This window comes from Centroberyx gerrardi, chromosome 9, assembly GCF_048128805.1.
Source record: "Centroberyx gerrardi isolate f3 chromosome 9, fCenGer3.hap1.cur.20231027, whole genome shotgun sequence".
Taxonomy (NCBI): Eukaryota; Metazoa; Chordata; class Actinopteri; order Beryciformes; family Berycidae; genus Centroberyx; species Centroberyx gerrardi.
Genome location: NC_136005.1, coordinates 26,164,975 through 26,189,637, shown reverse-complemented (window position 1 = coordinate 26,189,637; position 24,663 = coordinate 26,164,975).

The window sequence follows — 24,663 nt, the reverse complement described above, 5'->3', positions numbered from 1 at the left end:
CACATAATCAAAGAAACCATTGCAAATGAAGCCAGGGAAGATGGGATATTCTCTGTCCAGATTGACTCAATAGAAGACATCAACTCCAAGGCCCAGTGCTCAGTCATTCTAAGAAGGTCACAGATGCTCTCCATGACAGACTCTTGCAGACTCATGGCAGTGGTTGATTGTCAGTCATCAACTGGAGAGTCATTTGTGGAGTTAGTGACTCAGGTTCTGGAGAAAGTTGACATAGACAAGGTAAATGTGTCAGTAATGCCAATGACGGAGCTGCCAGTATGCAGGGTAAATACCAGGGCTTTTCTGCAGTACTGTCAGTAAGGTGTTCCAACCAAATGCACATCTGGTTTTATGCACACATACTAAATCTGGTGTTGGCAGACACCATAGACACTGTGATACCAACTGCAACACTTTTTCACTTATGACGTGGTAGTATTCATTTGTGAATCATACAAGCACATGACTAGCTGGAAAATACAGGCCCTTGACAGTGAGCCTGTATTTTGATACATAATGGTACTGATAGAGAGGTGTACAGTACCTGTTTGTTCGTTTCAAATATTAGTTATTGTTTATAGACCAGCAAGCAAGCATACCCTAATACAAATACATTACATTGCATGCTTTTCATTCCCAGTCCTCTCCTGCCAGCATGGAAAAGAAATGCAGATGTTCAACATGTTTTTGAATGTGTGTGGTCTAGGGCTGAAACGATTCCTCGAGAAACTCGAGTAACTCGATTACTAAAAATCATCGATGCAAATTCTTTGCATCGAAGCTTCGTTTAATCCATATAACTATATACACACTCAGTGTTTCGCACGGATGATTATTACTGTTGCACAACGCGCTGGAGAAAGAGAGAGAAAATAGCGAGGGGCGAAGAGAAGAGACAGGCCAGAGAAAACGACAGAAAGTGTCCAAAGTTTCGGATCCAGTGTTGCCAACTTGGCGACTTTGTCGCTAGACTTAGCGACTTTTCAGACCCCCCTGGCGACTTTATTTCTCAAAAGCGACTAGCGACAAATCTGCCGACTTTTTCTGACCATGGGAAGCAATGTTAATGTGTTGAATCCCAAAGCATTTGGCAATAAATTGGTTCGGCTGATGCCGGTTTTCTCTACTTGCTTGTCTAATCCAGTGAGGTCTGACGGTCACAGCGCTTCCCACACACAGTGTAGCTCCTTCCCTCCGCTGAGAGCAGGGACTGTAGGATAGGGTCCACTTGTAATTGCTACCGGTGTACGCCGAAACTGGCCCGGGTGGGCGGAGTCAGCACTTAATATTAAAACGGGATGAGATGAAGGCTAGTAAAGAATGCACGTTAATTATGGCTATATGTAATGGCTAGTTAAGAACGTAAATCAATATGGTGGCTAGTTATGATGTCCCTAAGTTAGCTAAGTTTTGCTCAAGAAAATAACCACAGAAAATAAAATGCTGCAGTCAATTTGTGAAAGCCTGAGCTTCATTAATGTTATTATTATGATAGTCACACACACATACACACACACACACACACACACACACACACACACACACACACACACACACACCTACTCCCCTCACAGTGATGCATAAAATACCCCAGAAAGCAAAATATCAGGTGGTGTAAGTAGCAATTGGAGCCTAAAATGCACCAGTCCAATACAGCAGGTATATTCAGTTTAGTTTGATTGCAGTGAGTAGGGTCAGCAGGTGTAGGGCAACCCTTCAACATAGTAAATAAATGTACATTAGCCAGTCTTATGAACTTGTATGATATTTAGGCCTAGTAATAAATATCAATAATAATAATTATTTCACCTCGTTTTCAGTAAATCACAGTGTCGTATGGACAGCTTCGTGCGGACAGCTTTTCTCTTTTGTATATTTACTATTGCTCTTTAATAAAGCAAAAGTATTTCTTATCCGATTACTCGATTAATCGATGGAATAATCGGTAGAATACTCGATTACTAAAATAATCGATAGCTGCAGCCCTAGTGTGGTCTACCGTAACTTTGCTGTTTTACTTTCTTTTCTTACTCCTTCTTTTCTCCATTGTTGTTGTTGCTCTGACTTCCCTGCTCTGTGGCTGCTAGCCTCACATTGATAGCCAAAACCAGCTCACTGCTGGCCACGCCCATACAATATGCCCACAGCAAATGTTGTACACCCCAAAATGTCCCCAACATCATTGAAACAGTAATTTCATGCAGACAGGGTTTTAGGCATGAACACACAGACTGATAATGTGTAATATATCCTATTTATTTTGTATTATTCGGATGTGAAAAAAGTTGCATATTGCAGCTTTAAATTGGATAGGAGAAAGAAGCTGTAGAGAGACTTTCAAAAATAAGCCAACTGAGATTGTCCTGTGATTAAATGTGAAGCAAGACATTGCTGAAAGAGCAAGTGTACTCATTCAAACCTTTTAGATAACAGTTTAATATACTCATGATTCTGGGTTTAATGGGTTTAATTCTAACTCATGACGATTGTCAGGTCAACCTCTTTTATGTTCATTTTTCCTGTCTGTACGCTATCCAACAAAAGAGAAATAACTTAAAATACTCTTGAAGAACCTTGAAGAACTTACTATAGCAACTGTGCCAGTCAAAACAGCACCATCTGCTAAATTAGCGATTAGCCAAATGCATATTTATCTCTTAGTCTTGTTGTCAGATTTGCACCTGGATTGCATCTAAAAGAGGAAATATTAATTTTGTTGGATTGCAGTTAGAAGAGGAAGTATTAATTTTGTTTCATCTTCCCAAATCCACTCAATCAGATGCAGCTTGAACATATTTTCTTCTGCTGACTGAGCTCCTCTGTGTACCTTTCATTTTGCTGTTGGTTCTTATCATTTCATTGCAGCTGTTTTGAAACCTTGGCTAACAAAGGACTTTTTAGGAAAGTCCTGAAATGTTTCTGTAGTGTAGCCATGGTAATATCAGGTTTAAACCTGACTGAAAGTAAGCCACAAGTCTGCTATCTATCATGGCATTTGAAAAGAATGAGCAGGACCCAGGGTCCCATCTTGTATTTCCATTATGTCGCTGTCAGGTGAAAACCTTGTATCTCCCAAAAGTAAACTTTTCAGCAACTAAAAAAACAGCCTTGTTTTCAGATTGACCACTATGCACTTTGGAGTGTATCCAGTGGGTTTTGAAAGAGTTTCACAAGCCCAAGGGTCATAGCATTTCCTCAACCCATGGAGAACCATGTAATCCTTCAATTAAAGTTAAAACATGAAAATCACCAAAATTGGAGTTGTAAGGTTTTCACACGACAAAAGCAATTTATTTATTTTCGAATCTGTCATGTTGTATTATACATTTAATAATCCATGTAATTTTCACGTAATAATCCATGACATTTTCAGGAAATAAATGTCCATTTTGCTACTCCCTATCTAATTGATACAAGATATAACACAATAGTGATTCAACCTATGTCCACGTCATGAAAGCTTTTCCATTTGCTGTTCTAAACACCCGCTGTCTGGTAGCTCTTTCCTCTGAAAAATCCTCTGGTGCACAAGAAGTGATGTTACCTTTCTGGTTTCTGTTTTTTGAACTTTGTGTCAAAGATATTATTGTCTTAAGCCCTATTCGCACGGGACTAGTATTACCTGGGGACCTCTAGTAATTTGTAATAATTGCGGAGGTCGTCTGTGATCTTAATCCCGTGAGAATCTGCCATGTCCGTAATTTTTTTGGAGAAATATTTATTGGAAAGTGTCTGGTTGCTATAGCTCTATAGGCCTAATGTTACTATTAATAGGCTACCACATAATAACTGTTGAGCCTGTTGAAAGATAGAAAAATGTTTCTTACCGCATGCTGCCACGATGTACTGTTCTCTCCCCAGCAGAGCGCATCCGGGAGGCCTTGGTAGCGCATATCCGCAGAGCCTTGACATCATATCCGGGGAATAAATGTCAGTAAATTCAAGTAAAATACAGACTTTGCTTATCCCGTGCGAATGCGCCGCACGAAACACAGACGTGGGGGGATAATTTCTAAATCACATGAGGTCCCCAGGTAATACTAGTCCCGTGCGAATAGGGCTTTTACCTCTCCTCCGTATATAACACAAGACAACAGAAACAGAAACATAAGTCAGTGACAACACCTGTATTGTGTTATACATTATGTTGAAACACAAAATAAGTGATCAAAGACAGAGTTACGGCTTTTTAACATTGCTGCCAATGGTGAGAACCAAGCTATATCCTGCAGAAGTACGGCAGACATGTTTGTGAAAAGGGCCGATTAGCCTACTATGCTATCAAAATTTATTTGATATACTTGGTAGGGGCTTTACAAAAGAAGTTGGAATTGGAAACACTGGTAGACTTTCAAAACAGCATTTATTACAAAAAACAAAACAGTGTCTAATCAATAAAAATGCTCAAGACTTTGAGTGTGACTTTGAGATGATCTCTGTTAGTTGTCTCACATCTCTCTTTGATTCCTGAGGTATACGTTTAGGGACATAGCTTAATCTAAGTGTTCCTGTCCTTCAGGCACACATGCTTATCTCCTCGTTCCACACCTTAAACTCCCAAACTACAAGTGATAGATCAATCAAGACATCGGTCAAAGCCTTGGAATTACCTCCTTTCTGTCATCCGTCATTTCTTGTGGCTACAATGTAGTCAGAAGCTGTTGAGGGATAAAGGGATGTGAAAGATTAATGTGAAGTAGAAATGGCAAATTAATTAAGAATATTATGATCTGAAAACACACAAAATATTGTAGCATAGATATTGCTTAAGATTAACCATTTCAAAATAAGTATAAGAACCTCCATTCTCCATTTTTGCCCATTTAACTGGGCAAGTTAATTACTAAGTAAGTGTAACAACAGGCCTATTATTCACTGACCTTGCCTGAGTAATTACTTGTGAGATTGTTCGATTGGTTAGAGCTTGAGAAGAATAAAGCATTGCAAATAGAGAGAAAAGCAGAGTCCATCTAATGCTCAGACAGAAAAGGCCAAGAATAAAATGTGACAGATGTTAACAGACATTAACTTTGAGAATGATACAAACTTCCTTGACCTCAAAGTAATACACTTTTTTTTAAAATAAAATGAACAATATAAATAATTACATTTACAATCTAAACACACGCTCATAGTTTTCCAAAGGTCATATCACCATACATTGAAAATTGAATCAACCTCTTTATGACTCAAACCTGTCAAATTTCATTTCAACAAAATGAAATGACACAAAAAATACACATTGTGTCATTGACCCAGATTCTGTCCAAGTCTTTATTTATGTAATTGATGGAGCCTAATTATAAAGCCAAAAGCAGCTGAGAGGATCTTTTGTGGCTTTTGAAATGCCAGAGACCAAAACCCTAACCCACTAACCCTTAAAAGGCTACTGTTTATTTTCATTGTTCATATGTTCATGTATCAATCCACAATTGTCTTTAAATTCCCTTACACAGTTCCATAATGCACTGGGAAACACAGAAAACAATAACACCCACTTTAATCAACTAAACGTGTCTAATGTAGTGTCACCAGGGAACAGGGTTTTCCTTTGGTACAGAAATGAAGAAAAAGGATACTAGGTTGGCTATCAGAGGAGAATTGGAAGCAACCAGGCAGCACGGTTAATTAATGTGAAGGCCATCTGGTCTGCTGGGATCGTTTCCTCCTACTGTACCTTCCCGTCAGTCTAGACTGGAAAGGCTTTTAAAACTAGAATCTGTGGACCAACAAGAAGCCAGAGCAGGATGGAAATGCCTTTTTGAAATGAAATAAATTCCTCTTCACAACAAGCAAGCAGCAAAGAGGAAGAAAAGGGTTTTGTACACAAAGACATGTAGACAAACAGGCGCAAATGAAATCTGTTCCTTTTGCAACAAGTGAGAAAACATCATAGGAAGAAAGGGGTTAATGCACATTATTCTGCATATATTATTGTTTGACTCTGTGTTCAACATGTGAACTCTGTGTGTAATATGTTTATACACCAAATCAAATTTAATGCACTTGGCAAATAATGCTGATTCTGATTTTAGATAAAAAATAAACTGGTTGAAATTAAATATAAAGGAAAGTGTTTCATGCACAATAAAGAGACAAAAAAAATGTTTCAGGCTATAAAAAAACGTCATCACTATCAAATCTTCATACTCATGCGTTTTCAGTACCTTTCACCTCCAAAGTCCTAAAGGTAGAGTAAAATTTGGAGGGAACATAGCGCGAATCGAGACTCAACTGCAGAGTTGTGAACGAATGACTCACTTGGCAGTGAGTTCTGACTCCCAGTTCCTAATGAAGTCGTTCGCCACAAACAAATCGGTCATAGATCTGCAATCACTAGAGCATTCCAGTAGTCCAGCTCAACACCCACAAGATTTTATTTGTCCAATGTAAAGTGCTGTCCCCATGCATCACCTAAAATTATGTCATTATGATATTTCACAATGTTAGCTAGCTAGTTAGCATAGAACGTTAACAACTGTAAGAGCGAATTTACATGTCAAGTTTATGTTTAACCATTACCAAACAGGTGTTTTTAGAGATTTAAGGTCATATGATGTTGAAAGTGTATTTTGAGGATTCTAAACATGTTAAAAGTAATGCTGTGTAGCATTTACAGTGTATGCTGCTTTGTTGACGTGACGTCAGATTACTGCATCTCTGAAACTTTGGGGTGGAGAAATTTGGGCCGAGTTTCCTACTTGGAATTCCAGCTTGAAGGGCCGTTCCACTGCATTTTTCCTAGTAGGAAGTTGGAAATTCCAACTTTCTGACATCTCTGGAGCGTAGCATAACACCAGCTTCTGCATCCAAGGGTTGTGTCTCTCTCAGATCCATCACAGTGGTGGAGCTAGACAAATCGCCGTACCAAACAGAGAGGAGGAATGAAAGAAAGCCTTGAAGTTCAGGGTGCAGGAGGTACACTACGAGCACTGGATCACACCAAGAGGATGATCTGAGAATAGTGCCGAGTGTGTCCAGATGAAAAGCCTTGGTCTCTGTTGGAGCTATAAGATTGGATTCCCATGTACAGCCCGGAAAAGGCTCTGCAAAACAACGCTGGCGCTTTAAGAGTCTTTGTGCCACCATATACACACATTGCAAGACAGATTAAACAACCACAAAGGCAACAGTGAGCCTGTGATTCTCCAAATCCGTTCAGTGTGCAGCCCCGGCCTGGAGCAAGATGTGAGTATTTCTCTGAGGATGACAGTGGCAAAGGAGGAACAGATGAAAATTTTCTTGCCAAGCCATGGGCTACCTTGTTCCTCAGTTCAGAGAGAGCTAGTTAAACACAGCATGGCTTCACAAACTCCAAAGTTGTGAATGTGAGAAATGATAAAGGACACCAATATCAGGATGTTGTTGTGAACTAAATGGTATCACATAGACAACCCAAAATTCCTGTGGTCCAACCAATATGGGTTGTTGATGGATAAGATAAGATAAGATTCACTTTATTGTCCCCAGGGGGAAATTTGTCTTGTAAGGAAAAGAAAAGAAAAGAAAAGAAGAAAGAGATTTCTAGATAATAAGCTGAAGGTTATGAATTGTACAAAGATGATGCATTAATTCAAGGGAGAGAGGTATATCTGTTAGGATATGAAACATCAACTTATACCTTCATTACAGTCCCAGAAAGAAGCTAGGGTGAAAGGTTAGGTAGATTGAATACATCTTCACTCTGTGGTATTAACTTAACTAGAAAGACGACCAGCACTTTCAGAAAAAGAATGAACTGTGTCTTTATTTCATGAATCATAGATATTTATGTCAAACACAACATGGAAGAACACGTCATTGGGTCCCTCTGTCATTAAAAACCAAATGTTGGTTTAGAAAGCTCTTAAATGCAAATAATCACTTAAGTATTGATGAAATTACGGCTCAATTTCTATAATTACACAGCAAAATGCACCAAAATATGGTAATTTTTCCCAAGAAGTGACCATTACAGTATTGATTGTCCAGTGACACTGCATTAACAAAGAAAAGAAGCTGAATTACAAACTAAAATGGTCTTAGTGTGAATGAAAAAGTAAGTACATGCTCTTTGCTGAGTTGATTTTATGTCCTCAAACCTTTCCTGATCTCACCATCACCACAATTGCGCCATTTATCATATAAGACCCACTGATGTTTTAAGAAACTTGTCATCTCTATAAATTACATCTGCTCATGTCTGTAAATGGAAAAAGACAGTGACAAAACATAATATATGGCAGATCATGGAACAAGGAAACTATGAATACCGTGAGAAAGACGGAGACTGCTGACTAGTTTTCTCTCTGAAGCCGGTCCCAAATCTAACAAGCTCACTATTCTGTCAAGATCAGGTGAATAACGGGCCTGTTGGTAATAACAAAACCACTTGTGTCAGATTTTATTGCACTCTTTTACTGTCTAACCGCACTGTAATTATGGAAACAGTGGAGCCGTAACTTAAAAATGGCTAGAAAAATTTGATATTGCAAGTGTTGTTAAAGGAAAACTCCCCCCTCAGATGCTCTTACTCTGTCAGATATCATCAATTTGCGATGCTCAGTGCATTCCAGGAGTTATTTTGTGATGAAATGTTGTAATTTACTTTTTGCTGTACCCACTTTCCCTCAAGTTGCCTCACCTACTTCTACTTCACCTACTTCTGCTCTTCAGCTAGTCATTTCCTACATTTCCCAAAAAGCTCATTAAGTGAAAACAAGTGGGGCTGCTGAAGCTCTATTATTGCCTTTCAACATCTCCATATCAAAAGCATTTAGAGATGGCACGTCCAGCCTGGGAAGACCACAGAACTGACATCAATGGACATGGACTTTATATAATGAGAGGATCTCCACCCCAGTACAAAACCTCATTCCCTGCATTTAGTACTAAAGAAAAGAAAAACCTCACAAGCAGTTGCGATCAATCTATAGTCTTTTGAGACATTCTGACATGTAACATAATCTTTACTTAAAGTCTACACTGTATGTCACTTGTTTATCCACAGCATTGATAATCTGAGGCATCTTTGTATGGATACATCATGGGACGTCCTATATTTACTGTTTAAATAGCAGTGTGGCCCTACATAGATGAGATAACAGGATGAAACTTGAATGAACCCCGTAGGGAAATTGGGCCACTGTAGCAGCAAATAGTAATAGCAGCAAAATAAAAATAGAATAGAAATAAGAATAGAGCAAACGAGGGTCATATAAACAATTTCAACACCAAAACATGCAAAGTAGAACTATATCAATGAAAGTGTAAAAAGGTATGGATTTCAACATTAAAAGGGTGTGTGCAAAATAGTAATAGGAGAACTGACTGACATGAAAAAAATAAATGGAAAGTATATGCACAGTATGAAAATATGCCAGTATTACCACAATATACACTGTTGCACAAAAACAAGTGTTGTGCTACATTATAATTGGTGAATGTATGTATTAGCGTCCATGATCCTGTTTATTACGCCCGTTATTACTGTACTGGCTGATCTTTCGGCTGACATTCAGTAGAGGGCTTTACAAATCTGAAAAGAACCATGGGACATTTCAGTCTTACATGACAGCTGAAATTAAGTTAGATTTTAAACAGAGTGCAGTGCAGATTACAAGATATCAAACATCTATAAAAAACACTAAGGATAAATGGTTGAAATTAAATCAAAGGGAATAACTTAATTCCCATGGTGACATTCTACATTATACCTGTCTAACAGTACATTTCTGTCTACTACTACTTATTGAATCTTAAGATTGACAAGTTCTCTCATCGAGTCATCGAGTCCAGTGAAAATTTCAACATACAAGTTCAGATTTTTGTTCTGCAAGTGAAAATTTCAACATACAAGTTCAGATTTTTGTTCTGCAAGTTCTCACATCGTGTTCTTCAAGTTACATCAAGTCTACAGGCTCTTGGGTTTTGCAACAGAAATACCTTCATAATAAAGTCGTCAGGGGGAGCTGAAATGTGCTAAATCTGGTGACAAAGTCGCCCAATTGGCAACGGTGTATGAATGAGTTGTGAGGCACCTTAGTAGCTTATGGAAATCCATCCAAGAAAGGAGCCAGTCAGAACTTTTATCTGTTCAAGTTACATGGAGGAAATCATTCTTGCCACAAAATCTGAGGAGCATAGCATGTTGTTGAATAGCTGCCTAACCAGGGAGATTTAATATTCCCAATGCAAAAAATTTTTTTTACAGAGATTTACAATAAATTGCACTATATTTGCATTTGCATATTTAGAATTTAAGGTAATGAAAACTATTAAACTAGCAAATGAGCATAAGAGTATGTTAAAAACAATAGATAAATATGTTTGAGCTTTTGATATTGTATACCAGAGTTTCTTACATATTTCGTGGTTAGGAACAGGTGTGCTCTCTTCCAGATGCTCTCTTTTTGTTTTGGGGACTAACTAGTAATGGCATTGCCTCCAACAGGAACTAGATACATCAAAGCAAGCAAGTCTGTATAGCAACCAGGCCAGGGACAACTCAGCAGCATCAAATCAGTGGATGCACCATCAGGCCCTGAGCTTAAGGGTGTTTTCATACCTGGTTGGTTTAGAGCAGTTATTGGCTTCCCCGTTAGTTCGGTTTGTTTGGCCATATGAAAACACAGCATTCGCATTCAGGTGCAGACCAAAACAATCGTACCGAGAATTTGTTGAGGCCTCGGTATGTTTCCAAACCAACCATGGAGCTTCATACATAGCATGTATAAAACATTATATAGAAATACTATAAAAATACTATAAAAACCAACCAAAAATCTATAAAAACAACCAAAAACAAGGGATAGGTCAATAAAGCAAGGCAAAAAATTACATTAAAAATTACAGTAACAGTCAAACTGTGGCAGTAGCGGTCAATAAGAAAGTAACAGCACTACAAAACCAAACCCATTAATTTTATCGCTGAAATCTTATTAATTTCTCATTACATAAACATTAATTATCCATTAAAAATAATAGCTTTAAAAAAGTAAGGTTAGTATCATGGGTTTATAAGGGATTTATTCATGGGTTGGTTTGTGGAGACACTAGAAATTAAAGGATTTTTTATGCCTTTTGTGTAGCTTTACAGGGTTATTAATGTCTCCCTGAATTTTACATTAAATTAGAAAGTTAACAGTCAGACATTAAGGGGTGTTTAAGGGGGTTTTGTCTCCTCCAATAATAACTCCCTTAACTAATATTAAGGGGATTTTGCATGAATTAAGGGGTGAATAAATGTAAATGTAAGGGTATTTTAAGGTATTACTGGTTCGTAGAGCAGTGAATCAAACAAAAGGGGAACAAACAGAAACATGAGGCAGGAAGAAGAAAGAAAGTCAGACATGAAAAGCAGTTTTTGAACAGGTGGACGTTCACGGATGTTTTGTTTGAAAGTGGGGAGTGAAGAAGAGTCTCGGTTGTGTTTGGGGAGGGAAAGGGTAGCGATGGAGAAGGTCCTGTCACCCCAGGTTCCATGCCTGGTCCTTGTGAGGGGGACTAGGAGGTTACCAAAAATTTTCATGGTTGTTTAACTTCAGCAAAATCCCCTGTTTCTACAAACTGAATTGTCAAACCGAGAAGTACAGCAAAAAGGTATAAATTATTTATTCAGTATCTCATTCCATGAACAGCGGGATAATCCTTTGTTATACAACAGGACCACAACAGGCACAATTCCCAAAGAGAGATTGACAGCAAATGCGACGATCCATCAACGTAGCTGATGCTGATGCTGATGCTCCAGGTTCGTTTTGTGGAGAAAGTCTTCTCCCTAACCAAATTTCTGGCCAACAAAGGAACTGACTGCTCCTATGTGGCTTTTGTTGATAAATTATGGTTCACTTGAAATTTTGCTGTGTGAAACATAACTAAAGCAATGCAGAAATGCAACAAAGTAACAACTCTTCTGATCTGGAGTGGACCAAAGCAAACAGACTATGTTTGATAAAATGCCCTCAAAAACACTGTCCTGGCTTAAGAGTCTCTAGGGTAAGAGCAGCTACAATTTCATCTCATTGATTATTTTACTTGTATGGTTCAAACCCAGTGTTTCATCCTTTCCTATTTTGTATTATTTCCCATAACTGATGTGTCATCAGAGAATATTTCAGATGTATGTTGCATTATTGAACCCAGCTGTTTACTGCCGCTACCATATGTCCATGCATTCCTCGTCTTTTTGTAAGGGCCACTTATTGAGCTACAGCTGTCCATCGTGACATTTTGGGTCACCATTCCCCCACACTAGAGACACATCTGGAGCTCCATTTAGACAAAAATGGAGTCCCTAAAAGTCCCTAAAAATGGATTACCAAAAAAGAAATGTAAGAAGAAATGTATCAGTAATAATCATAAACCATCATTTGATCAATCAACCGTTATTTGCATAAATAGTTAAGGTGATTAGGTAAAATGAGATAAAACTTGGGTCACTGCAGCAGCAAAAAATAGGATCTAGATAAGAAAAGAACAAATAGAAAATTATGAAGATGCAATACAACAAATAATACATATTGTAGATTATACAACACGCAGGACATATTGAAGATAAAGAAGATAAATATGCAGCAATAAAGATAAAGATACTAGAGCATGTTAATACAGATTTTTGCAGTTTACCGATATACTAAATGTGCCAATCATTGGCTGGCCACATAATTAGATTAACAGAACACATGTGCTCATTAGGTGTTCACATTATCAGTTATACAGATTGAAAAAATATGTACATTACAGAAATGTGTCCTGACATGCAAATGTGCATTGTTAGGCATTCACATTGTCAGATCAGATTTACAAATGGAAGTAACATTAACACAAATGTGTCCAGAAATATGTACCAGCTCATAAACAGAGGTATGGAAATATGTGCAAGCCATAAACATAAATGTAGACCAGAATGTGTGAAACAAGGTACATGTACAGAGTAGCTGAGAGCAGAGAGAAAGAGAAAACAAAAATAGCCTCTCTGGACATTTTTGTTCTGAATTTAGGAAGAACTAATCTGAGGGTTGTGTAGGAAGTGTACTGTAAAATCATATATAATCACATGCTAAGTATGTATGACATTCCCCTGTGGTTCTGTGCTTAGCCAATGGTGAGTTGTACACAACAGCATTTTGCAAAGTAGTAGGGAAGTGAGGTCAAGAAATCTGTGCTTAGCATGAATAGTCAATGGCCAGGCCATTACACTGTATAGCACTCAAAAACCACTGACAAGGTGGGATGGGTGTATCTAGAGGAGCTGTGACCCTCCTTTAAAGAATATCTTTAATATTGGTTTCAAAGGAGAGTTTCAGTGCTACAAAGTCTTAATGCATTCTCAGAAGCCTTTGCACCATTCTGGAAAAAAAACCTCTATGGGAAACTCTGCAGCACTATTTTCAGACTTTCACCTTGAAAATTAAAAGAACCAGCAGCTTTGGCAGTTTTCAATAATGAATCAAGCTCTCCACTCTCCTTACTCAAATATAAATGTCAGTGTTGCAAGCCAGGATAAACAACTTCACCCTCTTTTGGGATATGTGCATGTGGTAGGCACTTTATGAGCTAACTAAAGTTTAATAAGAAGATTGTGATAAGACAGTTTGTCATACCCTAACAGTATTACAAACTGTCACCTTTCTTCAAGGTCTTATGATGTTTTGTTGTAGGTGTCACAGTTGTAACCAATAGCTTGGTATGCATGAGGGAATGCTGCCTGTACTGGTGCTGCTTGGATGACATTTCAAACGGTTTCTTTTTGTTTTAGTTTGACTGCCCATCAGATGTAATGCAGAGGTATGGTGATCCTGAATTAATGACAAGTTGGAACTGGGAAGTTCACAAGCTCAAGTTAGAAAAATAGGAGCCACCCAACTGAGAGTTCTGAATTCCCTAGAGTCTTATTTGTCTAACTTGACATTTGGTGAGATCAGGCTAGCTGCTTGCACTGTTGTAGTAAGGTAAAAAGTAGACTACAGTGGTACAAAATATCACAATTACTGCAATCGGACATCATCTACTCCCGCTGTTATTTTAGCACTAGGCTAGCTCTTGCCACTATCAATTACAAGGGTGTGGTATCCTCTAGCGACTAAGGTTAACCTTGGCACTAGCCACTAGTAGCCACCAGTCACAGCCCACGCCACTAACTGCTGGAATGTAAAGGACGCACTCATGGGCTTGAAATTTCTGAGTTCTGAGATGCCATGAATGCAAGGTATTTCTTGATGACCAGCATCAAGCGATGGTTTGAACCGCATGTTGGTGAGAAGAGGCAGTAAAAAATAAAGATGGAGTTCTGCCTCTGGGTCTACAGCACTTCCTGTCAGGCACAAAACCACTGAGGTTCCATCTGAAATTTAGCTTGAGGAAGTGGATCTAAATTTGGCATAATTGCACCACAACTGGCCCTCAAGCTACTTTGCTCGCATCTCTCATCTTAGGGCAAGGCAATTGGTTTGGTAAAGTAGCTTCCATAACACATAAATGGGTAAAATCACTGTAACTATTAAATTTAAACTATTTATCTCAACCACACAACACTGCATACACTGGTTCCAGACTGACTTGCAAGCTGCTTAACAGCCAGTGGTTGAACGTGACCTTATTCAAGCCGACTTCACGCCATATTGGCTGTTGACACATTAGTTTATCATAGATAGGCTTGCTATTCCATTAAATACTAATCCAGTCACTGTGAAAAACTAGTAACATAATCCTCTGAATTATTCAACTCATAAACCAGAATCCGGGCCTTTTTTCCAGTAATAAATAGTTATTTTATCCATCTTGACCTTGGAGTCAGGTTACACAATACCAACTGCCAGTATAACCATGCTTGGAGATGCTCTCCATAGAAATTTTTGACCACGTAGGACGAACGTCTGCTAACTATCCAACTAACATTAGCCAACACAGGCTACCTGCACTTGGTAGCTAGACTAGCTAGTTAGAGGGTGACAGAAACCGCAACACATTTGTAAATAATGCACAGCAAAGCCACTGCGCTACGGAGGCCTATCAAGGACAAACATTGCAAAGCACCGTGCATAAAGGCTAAGCCAAGGGCGTAGCGGACACGGGGTACGCAGGGGACACGTCCCACGCAATTCCCGTATCTGTCCCCTCTGTCCCCCGCACTTTATTCCAAAATTCTGCGCTAATTTTGTGACAACACGGTGGCGGTAGGCACATTCCCACGGCATTCTCCTACTCAGAATCATCTCTCTCTCTCTCTCTCTCTCTCTCTCTCTCTCTCTCTCTCTCATAGAATTCTTACGGGAAACAATAATACTTGTATGATAGCGGTTTGCACTTGTATTTGTCAATTTCATTCCTTCTTTCCCCCTCTGTTTTATTTACAAATCGCACTCTACTGCCGTTTCTATCATTCAGTCATTTCCAATAATAAGTGCACTTACAGTATTTCTATAATAACTCAGTCCTATAGTCCTATAATAACTGCTTTTGGCCCGGATCTACTAAAGGTTTGCGCCACCGCAAATCGCATTGCGGGTGCTAAAACCTTGTTTTCTGATCTACTAAGACGGCCATTTTTTGCGGTGTGCATGTCTAATTGCAAATGCATTTGTGGGTGTACCAAGGCTGAGGCGCAAAATAAAGGGAGGGATTTATGGAAATTGGTAGTGGACGTGATTTATCTAGAGGCAGTGGCCGTTAACACCTGCTGATTGCGCACGGAATTTAAGACCTAGGAAAAGCATGTCTTATCATCTCTGCTGGAACTGTCTCTGGAACTGGTCTAAGATCAAAGTGATAGTCATCTACACAGCATAACATGCAGTCATTAGATCGCAGGGTTTAAACGACTTAAAAATGTACAATTTAAGCCTCATTGGCAGAGTAGCAGAATACGCACTCAATATTGAGATTTACCTAAATATAAAAAAAAGAAAAGTTGCACGCTCTTCTCTGGAGCGCGCAACTTTCTCTTTGCTGACACTTATTATGAGCCAATGTCTCCACGACATTGCCTTGATGAAAACAATGCAGCTAAAACATGTGTGCGTAATAACTGTCACGACAGTGGTGTGTGCGCAGCTTCTCCAGCTATATGTAACCGTACCTTCACCAGGTCTGCATCCCTCCCACACTGGCACCTGCGTCTCAGTCAGGCTCCTGCACTTGCTCCTCCAAGGGAGTTAAGGCTCCTCTTTGGCTTTATTTGTGGTCAGCATTTTGGTTCACCTCCTCATACCAGCGCTTTTTACCTCCGCTAAATCGTGCTTGTGGTGCCCAACTGTATTCACTTTATGTTGTTCGAGTGACTGTTTACGTGCGGGTAAAACATGTCCTCTCAGCAGCTCTTTGGGGTTTTCTCTGCCACCAACACTTAAAGATAAACTGGTCAACCTAAATACGAGACTGATTGCTCAGCAATTCATTGCGGCTAAGGAGAGGCGCAGAAACACGTTTGGGTACTTCACTTAGGCTAGATCATGGCCATGAATATTATGCTCAACAAATAAGACGGGCTGTAGACTTTAGTTTGTGTATATACTATGTTATGATGAATAGGCCTATAATACTGTGAGTTATTTGAAATCTGTTGATTTATGTTTGTGAAAATCGAATGGGAGAGGATCTTTCAATAAATCATTCAATAAAAATTGTCTTACTCCTGAACAATCTGTCCCCCTCACTTTTATGGCTACGCCCCTGGGCTAAGCTAACCGTACCTACGGAGAAGTCTGGCAGGTTACCAGTCTCCATTTGCTAGGCCTTTCTCCCGCTTAAGGTTACGTGTCCCACAATGACAAGTGAAGAGGCAGGTAGCAAGTTTACTAAGTTTACTCCCTCGCTTCATCGATTCTGACATTATGAGTACATTTTCAGGAATGGGAGGGGGTGAGGGCCGCTTTTAAACAGCGAGGGAGGAGACAAGCTATTTTTTTTTAAATTGTAAAGCTACTGGATGGCCCGGGAGGAGCTTCGTTCAGGAGCGGAATTTGACAACATGCTTTAGAAAAGAGGTGAAAACAGCAACACAGCTGGCTGCTGTGTGGATATTGGTTTATATCATTATGTCTCAATGAAATCTCCACATAGCACACATTCCTTTCAGGATTCATTATGAGGTTTGATATCGCTTATTGCAGGTTTGAGTGCTAAGTGGTCATTGCTGTGGTGCACTGCACTTCCCAGAGATCACTTGTCAACAGGGTTGGCACCTCAGAGTGCTTTTCATCCTTTTTTTCTTCACTCAAGTCTTGGCTTGGAGACACTTTCCTTTTTAGACACTTGCCTTTCCATGAGCGATTTGTCTGTTTCTTTTTCCTTGGATTTACTGTTGTTGAAGTTTGAGTTTCTGTAGGTGGCGCTCTTGTCTGTTCAGTCATGGTGGCTATCACTGCTCATGCTAACTACCCAGTTCTTCTTCTACTTATTCCAAACAAACCAGAAAAGTAAAATGTGTGCCAGAGGATTTTTCCTAGGTAAGACCTACCAGACACCATGAACTATTGTGTTATGTCACTCAGCGTTAGAGCGTAGCTAAACAGAAATTTATTTATATGGACATGATTGGACAGATTATTACTGTGACAGTTATTACTGCAGTTTGAATTATGTAATCATAATCATCAACCATCCTGAAATAATAACAATTATTTCAAGATGTGTATATATTGTAAATATAATATACTATATCACAATCAGAATGTCTTTTCCTGTTAAAACCTGTTTTGGGTAATATAGCAATTACAATTTAAAATTCACCTATTAAAAATGTATGTAACCTGATTACTGATTTTTTTTAGAAGCTTAAACTAACAGATGATAGCTATTGTTTATAAATTGTTATCCGGTTACTACAACCCCATTATATGTAATCTGCTACTCTCCAACCACATGCATATATGCATATCCTAGCAGTATAAACTGTGATTCTACTTATGGTGTTAGGTTTTATTGTGGCCATACAGTATTATTTGTTAGCTTGCAAAATGTGTTAACATAGCAGATTTCTTATGCTTAAAGGGGCAATAATTAAGATGTTTACTGTTCCGTAGCACAAAATGACCATAATATATCTGCAGGGTTTATAGGGTTGTTGATCAATACCAATGACTCAACAATTTCTTTGCCAGGTACTGAGATTTCTGGGTTTCAAAACTCACTTTCTGACTCTGTTTTGTAACAAAAACTCCCCACAGAGTTTTGTGTGTGTGTGTGTGTTTTGTAGAAGATGAGTTCTATCAATATTGCTACTGGTCGCTGATAAAGGTGAATAAAGGTCATGGATTACTTAATGCCCCTTTAATTTCATCACACGTTTGCTGCGGTTGTAACACTTGCAGCTTTGCTTCGCTTTATAACATCACTCATGCCATTTGGTGGATGCTTTTATCCAAAGTGCTTTCTATTTTTAGAAAGGGTGGCCTCTGTGGGAATTGAACCCCAACGCTGGCAAGTGTGCCATTGAGTTAAACGGAACCACAAATTATGATAATAAATTATTCATTATTGATAAACTTGATAATTATTTCATCAGGTAACTTCAGTGTTAGTGAACTTGAGTGAAGTTGTGAGGAGAAAGTTCTGTGAGTCTTCCCTTACAAATGGAGAAGGATGGTGGTGTTGGTCTCTAGACCAATTAAAAGCAGCCAAAAACAGATGGCTAGAGACCAACCTAGAGAGAAAAGCCTCCCACTTACTCCAATTTGCAATTAATTTACTTAATAGCCCAAACAATGCTGCTGTATATTTCTCCAGGAAGATCATGAAGACAGATCCCTTTGCAGATTTTATAGCATCTAGTATGGTGTTGCAAATCTAACTACCTGTGATAAACCCCTTGTGGAGGGAAACATTAATATTCAATGTATGATGTAATGGATGCCTTTTATAACAAAAACAACTACCTGTGAATTTGTCAGTTGTATCCTGCTCACAATACCACTGAACGCCTACTGACATAGGATTATTCTTGGAAAAAACAGGCCCCACAAGGACACTAAAGCAGAAAGAACTTTTGTTGTTCCAATGATTAAATACAAAGTACATAAATGTAACTATAGGTCAGCATAAATTTGTGAACAATAACACGTCTCTCCGAAACCTAGACACAAGACAGACAAGTCTCTCTTAATGCACTGTATACGAGAATAATCGTGCAGTTGCCCCATTGTAAGTGAATGGGAGATACTACTATAAATTTTGCGGTCACAGTAGTAGTGCCCAGAGTGATTTCACAGGAAATTTGTACATTTTCTGGTTCACACTGTTAGCACTGACTGACAAATTCATGTGAATTTAAAAGCTCATGCAAACTTTCTTTGAGTACGGCACAGTCCCACGGAGCAGTTCTAAGTTTTCTCTCTTGATAACATACAAGCAAAGACCTAACATATGTAAATTATTTTTCAGGGTGGAAAAGCTAGATTTCAGACGACTACAGGCACATGGTCTTACAAATTGACCATTGGGTGGAAAATAGTGAAATGGCACAATGGTTATACTTTCTCCCCATTTATGATACACTGAAATGATTAACTTGGACACATTGCATTTGGCCTTGGGGTTGAAGTCACAACAGAAGCACAGCAGATGCTGCCTGCAGCCCACTCGTGGTCTGGAGAGGTTACAGCTTGCCACATGAAACTCAGGGCAGAACAGCTGACTATTGTTCCCAAGTGAGGACATCACATTAGCCAAATGCTTCTCTGGGTTCACACAGTTAGATGCAACTCAGTACTCTGCAAACAGGCCATCTTAACAAGGGATTTCATCTTGTGTTCTGTCTATTCTGATCGTACCAAGAAAAATGCCACTATTGTCCTGGTGACGTGACAATTTCACTTGTTTCAATAGCAATTCAATCATTTTCCAGAATTGTATCAAATGAAGTACCATTGTCTTAGAACAAGTACAGTGATCTGCCTCATTTGAAGAACTAGAACTGTTTCGAATTTAAATATCTCAGCTTTCAAAATGTCCTTTTTTGTACAAACCAGTGTTTAAGGTTTTCAAACTCATGCAAGGAAATAGAAGTTATCATATTTTCCTTACCATATTTACCACTTCAATTGACAGCTTGCTGCCTTAAATCCATTTGGCCTGATATGCAGTATTCCAGCACAGTTCATTTAAGTTCAAAAACAGTAAAATACTAAGAAAATGAATCAATGTTCAGACGTTCCAATGAATAAACTACCTTCACATGCTCATAGTTTTTAAGTACAAGCTTACAGCATTTTTTAATACCAGCAAAAACTAAACAGATCAAATTATGCTTGACTACAGCGGTTTTGTTGTATTAGGCTTTAAGATGAATATTTTGACAATTTGCTGTATTCCCATTACATATTATTGTAGTCAGCAGTATGACCATGCAAACATAAACACTGTTTTACTGTGTGTTTGTGCACAAGTTATACACTTTCCGCCTAAATGACAATTTGGCTGGAATATCAGGGGGAAATGACATAAAACATAGTGGAGCTCAGAGTTATTTGGAGAAAGCATGTGTTGTTTGATTGGAAATAAAGTGACACCCTGCAGCCATTAGCATGTTGTCGATTTTTTTCAGCAAGAGACAAACACAGGCTGAAATTTGTCATGATCATTTCAGCATGGATGGAAATAGTTCCAATATATCCTACTCAAGGGAGTACTGTCATTATTCAATGTGTGATTAAAAAAATGAAATACTCATCTACTGATTGCTATGGACCATGGTCTGGAGGTATGGGGGTGTAGGCCTGGATCATGGTCTGGAGGTATGGGGGTGTAGAGCTGGACCACGGTCTGGAGGTATGGGGGTGTAGAGCTGGACCACGGTCTGGAGGTATGGGGGTGTAGAGCTGGACCACGGTCTGGAGGTATGGGGGTGTAGAGCTAGACCACGGTCTGGAGGTATGAGGGTGTAGAGCTGGACCACAGTCTGGAGGTATGGGGGTGTAGAGCTGGACCACGGTCTGGAGGTGTGGGGGTGTAGAGCTGGACCACGGTCTGGAGGTGTGGGGGTGTAGGACTTCACCATGGCCTATGTAGATCCCTTTGCAGCCTTGTATGCCACCATATGAGTAGCCATGGGCAGCCAGTGGATGGAGAGTAGGGGGCTGATATGGGTGAATTTGTGGAGGTTTGTTTTGGGAGGCTGGCTTCCAGTACTCCAGATGACTAAAGCTTGAGCAAGGAGCAGGGCAGAGTCTCTGGTGAGAAAGGATCTGATTCAATGGATTCTGCATGTGTAAACCTGCAGGATCAGGTTGTGGCTGCAATATGGGCCTTGAATGACAGTTGGTTGTCTAGAATCCCACGAAGATTATTAGTGTTCTTGGCAGGAGTCACTATTGTCTTGTCAGTGGTGATGGAGAGGTCTTGTACAGGGATTTGCCAGGGAAATCTATTCGGGGAGCAGAGCAATCATGGTTGTTGTTGGATAATTATCTGTCTTACTGGGAACTTATTGTCCCTCGTGGGGAACCCACACAGATCATGAGCATAAATGGTTGTTCCCACTTGCTTTTGATCACACACCCCAAAGGAGGACATTGTTGGTTTTCTCTGCTGTTGTTGTCTGTACCTTCACATTGCACATCTGTCTGACTCTATGCTAACACTAACAATAGCATTTCAGCTACAGACTCCAACAACAATAGAAGCCATAATTCCATCTGCTGCTTATGTTCTGCACTTTATCTTGCCAGACATTAAGCAGTGAGTACAAATTAATTTCTTTTGCTCTTGGCATTTATGTTTCAGCATTTAGGTGGGCAGAACAAAGAGAAACAGTGAAGTTAATTGAGTGTGTAGTGATGAAGAGACACCAGGGCTTTGTTAGAACCATAATAGTACTATCTAGTACTTATGGACAGTGGAATACTGGCCTGCATTGTGAGTTGGAAGAAGATACAAGATACCTGCCAGTGACAAGAATGTGAAGGAATTCAGTGTAAAAACATGGGTCTTTCCTAATACAGGCTAAAATATACTCTGCTGCACCAGTATTTTGCCCTTTTGAACCTAGTTGGTGGTTGACATTGTGAAGCTCCTTATCAACCTCTGCATGAAGCAACGGCTCTGTGCCAGACCCCCACTGCTTATCCTATCTTCGGCTGTTTTATGTCAGACACACAGAGTGGGCTAAATCTTCAACACAACCCACCCTGGAAGATGTGATAACCCGAGGCAAGATTTTGGACAACTATGACTCAATTTGATGTATTGAATTCCTGAAACAGCACATAAGGACTGAATCCCAGGAAAATATCAGAAAGATTATATCAGAAAAAAGTTAAACTGGACAATAGACACAATGGGTTTGAACATCTCTAGAAAACATCTGGACAAAGGTTTCTGTAGGTGGCGCTCTTTTCTTTGTCTGTTCGGCCATGGTGCCTATCACTGCTAATGCTAACTACCCAGTTCTTCTTCTGTTTATTCCAAACAAACCGCTGTTGCTGCTGCTGGCAACATAAAACGCAGCACTTCCTGTGCACCAGAAGATATTTACCAGGAAAGACCTACCCGACACTGGGTGTTTAGAACAGTAAATGTAAAAGCTTTCATGAACTGGCTGTAAGTTGAATCACTATTGTTTTCACCTCTGAGTAAGTCACTTGTGACTACTTTGATGTGAAACTGTTCAATAACTTATTTCCTAGGATTCAACAACCCTCTTCTCTGACATTTCGCCCAAACATGGTCTTGTTGAAAACCAAGACCATCTTTTACATTATTTGTCTTGCCTTAATCGTGAATTCTCAGTTGCGGCTCTCTCAGAAACTTCATTAACATAGGAGTCTAAGGCCCTGATATACTAAAGCCTTTAATGGGTGCAAAACCAATGACATAACTCCTGATTTGTCAAACAAATTGTCTTGCACTTAAGTCTTAGTGCTGACTTTGAACATTGCAAAGGTTTTTGTGCCCATTAAATATTTTTAGTAAATCTTGGCCTAAGTGCTCTATATGCCTAACTATAATGCTGTTCATTATTGTGGGAAGTCTATTGGTGGAGTGTCTATTTCTATGTAAGGATTTTCAGTATATTGAGAGAGTAATTCCCTCTTGTTCTCACTTTGACAGTAAAGAGGTGACAGTTGGTTGTTTATACAAGCCAGAAGCCACCTGACACTTGTATTGACAGTTTCAATGACAGCCTTAAGCATGTACTGTAGAAAACATACCAAAGGAAGGGAAGTGTGTTTTCTGTTATTTTTAACATCAATCGACTCAAAGGCTAGACTCACAGCAGAACTCAGTGTTCCAACTCCGACATTCTGCATTAACTCAGTTCTAAATCAATAACTATCTTTTTAATCTGCTACCCTTATAGACAACATTTTTATTAAGTGCTCAAGACTGGTACCCTGTACACTGACATGAATTTATTCCTGTAATTTCTATTAGATTATTTCTGTACTCTTGTAATTGGCTGCATTTCCGCAGGCCTGGAATAAACCAAGGTTTACTCAACATATCCATAGCTGCTTTTTTGCAGGTATTAACTAAGGAGAATCATTTGTGAAAAAAGTTAAATGTAGCTAGAAACAACCAAGATTAATTTCTTTTGTTGAATACTCTACACGAATCACTCCATTCCCTTATAAGGTAAAACGGAAGACCGGAAAATGATCATGGATGTCAGTGTACAGGATGGCAGTTTTTGCCAGCTTTGATATCACATGTAACTGTGACAGTTGTCTGTCTGTTCTCACCCGTGTAATGGTTTAGTTTCACAAGTGAAAGTTGAAAATGAAAAAGTCTTTCTTTACTCAACTGACAATAGTTGAAACTGTTAAAACTGACTATTATAATTTATAGTGTTAGAGTCTATTGATTTTAATTATAATGTATTATAATGATTGAACTGGCAATAATGGCAACTGGCAACTGGCATAATGTTGTAATTTTTAACAGTCTGTTAAACTTGACAATATTATCATTTACGGTATTGTAATTCATTAAATTAGAATAATTAAATAAGAAATAAAATATTTCAATATATCTTTCACAAGCTCTTCCTCTATTACGTTCCCACAGTGTGCAGACAGACAATTCGCCAGCGGGTGAAAAAGTTTATTTCATGCACTGCTCACTAAGGTTCCAGGACTGAGTGCAATTTCTTTGGCATTATAATATGCCTACTCTGGGCCACCAAGGGCCATCAAATAACTACAGTACTAGTGAAAGAGAATGTTTGCTTACCACAGGTTTTGGGCTGTCTGAAAGACTGTGAAGACAATCATACAGTGCTTCCCAGACATTGAAGCCCAGATCAAAATGAAAAGCATATGACCAAGAGTGACTCTGAATAAATGAGAGGAATTACTACTAATACTGTATGCATGTAACTCAACAAGTACTCAAGCTATGGCAAGTCTAATTTTAATGATCTCTATAAACTTAAACGAAAAATCTACCCTAAAACACTTGCATTTCTGGGTCCATTTTGTTGTTTGGTGGTGTTTTCTTTTTATTCCTGTGGATAACTGGCTAAACGTAGATGGCATATTGTCATATTGAGATATTTCCATCGCAGCTACAGTGGAATTAAGTGAAAAAGGCAAGAGGTGAGAGAGGAGGAAGCTAATATTATGGAGCCTAGAGCTTTTGCTGCTCACTGAAAAAAGTACAAGCCATACTGTTTTCTAGGTTAGCTAGTTAGCCTAGCTGACCTTCCAAGTTCAAACTAGCCATTCTAGCTTATAGGTATCCAGGTAT